The following is a 2,142-nucleotide window of genomic DNA, read 5'->3' as shown; positions in this document are numbered from 1 at the left end:
AGTGCACAAAGCAAGATCCGTAAAGACAAGGATGAGCGAGTTTGGGGTAGAGGAACTTGACTGGCCTGCACAGAGTCCTGACCTCAAAAAATGCCCTTCTGGAAGAATGGTCAAACATTCCCATAGACACACTCCTAAACCTTGTGGACGGCCTTCCCAGAAGAGTTGAAGCTGTTATAGCTGCAAAGGGTGGGCCAACTCATTATTGAACCCTACGGACTAAGACTGGGATGTCATTAAAGGTGATGTGTGTGTAAAGGCAGGCGTCCCAATATATATATGTATACACACGTATGTGTGCTTGAGCTTTCGGTGCACACCCTAATGTAATAGGCTGCGCACGCCTATGGTTCCAGCTAAACCGAAGCCTTGCAGAATAAATCACAAGCTATTCTAGACAAGGTATGCCATCAGCATTTCATATTTAAAATACTATATTTGCCTGTAAAATACAAAAAAAGTTATGCTTACTCCCTGGATCTGCCGCATCTGGCTGTTCCCCTGCATCCCCAGCAGCCTCTACAGGGCAGGTCTCCTCCACCTCCTGCTCAGCAGCTGTTGAGTAATGATAGAAAAGAACATTACAATCTGCAGTGTACAACAATCTCACACATTAGTACAAGAACATTGAAACATGTATGATCACTTAGCAGATACCAGCAAGATTATACTAACTTACATGTGGGCGTTGCTGCCTCAGCCTCCTCCTCAGTCTCCCCCTCTGACTGGATGACACCTATTTATAAAGGAGAAATGATGAACGTTAATAAACGTAAATAAATATACTGTAGTGTAAATAGATAAAATTAATTATCCATTAGCATGGCAATACAGGGCAGGTCACTAACGTTTATCTACAAGGCAGGGACATGCATTCACCATTTAGAAAAAATCATTTAAAAAAAAAACAAATACGAGGCACTTACCTGTCCTGGTTCCAGCAGCGCCGGCGAGTGCTAGGTGCACTGCCACTGATCAGGCACCTCAGTTCAGAGCGGCCACGTTCTGTCAAATTACGTAAGTTACGCAATCGCTTGCGTTACCTGACAGAGCGTCGCAGAGGCTCTACCTGTCACTACATGAGCGAGAAACAATGACACTGGAATCAACAATGGAAGGCTGGACAAATGGAAAAGGAACCACTGTATTAGTGTCACTACTACAGTACTTACTGCATGATGACGTGGAGGACTCCTGCTCCTCTGCCCTCTGCCTCCGGCGGCGCTGGGCCTGGAGACGATCTTTAAATAAAATCAAACACATCATGGTAAATGACTATGTCGCGTCGCATGGTTGACAAAAAAAATGTCCTACACACAATGCAATGCTGACACCAACCCTGATGAGCCAGCAGTTTTTTTATCTCATCCTCCCCTACAGCTGCTAAGAGCTCCTTCTCATGGGGGAGGAGAGATACCTGCTTTCCTCTGCGCCCCGACTGCCTGCGTTTACGCACTATGGAACTGCAAAACAAAAAGAGAAGAGAAATGGGTTCCACAATTAAACTACAATTGTAATCTGAAAATGACATCAACACATGAAACACATGTAGAATGAACCCGTAGAATGAAACAATGCAAATGGAATTTTTGGATTAGGCACATTTTTTCATGTAGCACAAGGTTTGCACATTTATTTATTAACCAAATTTATTGTAAGAAAAACCTATGCTTTTTTGGTGCACAATAAATAATAAAAGGCAGGATAGGGATTGTGCCGAGTAAATGTCCATTGTGTCCACTCAAGTCCACCTTTCTATTACGCGCTTGTGTGAACTGTGTATAGTGTAAAATTTCCTTCCTTGTTTCTTTTGCAAAGCATTAACCCACTTGCAGATGTGGACCCCCCCCATAGTAACTAAAAATATGGCGGGTCCGCAAGCTGGTTAAGTCCAGCCACCGTAACACTTTTTTATATATATACATATATATATATATATATATATATATATATATATATATATATATATATATATATATATATATATATATAACTTTTTTATTTTTCAATAACAAAAAATGTAAAACCCAGCGGTGATCTAATGCCACCAATAAAAGCTCTATATATGGCGGGAGAAGAGCATAAATTTCATTTGGGTAATACATCACAGGAGCGTGCAGTTTAAAGCTGCAATGCGCTAAA

General features: G+C 41.5%; 1 long non-coding RNA gene across 1 annotated transcript; it reads right to left on the bottom strand.

Moving 5' to 3' along the window:
* Positions 1-501: 501 nt before the first annotated feature.
* Positions 502-1,464, bottom strand: LOC141129923 (uncharacterized). The gene is made up of 4 exons (XR_012241910.1): positions 1,339-1,464; positions 1,173-1,241; positions 680-736; positions 502-555 (listed from the first exon to the last, which is right to left on the bottom strand). It is a non-coding gene; the product is annotated as an uncharacterized lncRNA (long non-coding RNA).
* Positions 1,465-2,142: the final 678 nt, after the last annotated feature.

Source organism: Aquarana catesbeiana, linkage group LG02 (genome assembly GCF_042186555.1).
Source record: "Aquarana catesbeiana isolate 2022-GZ linkage group LG02, ASM4218655v1, whole genome shotgun sequence".
Lineage (NCBI taxonomy): Eukaryota > Metazoa > Chordata > Amphibia > Anura > Ranidae > Aquarana > Aquarana catesbeiana.
The sequence above is the reverse complement of the archived record's forward strand: the minus strand, read 5'-3'. Positions and strand labels throughout refer to the sequence as shown.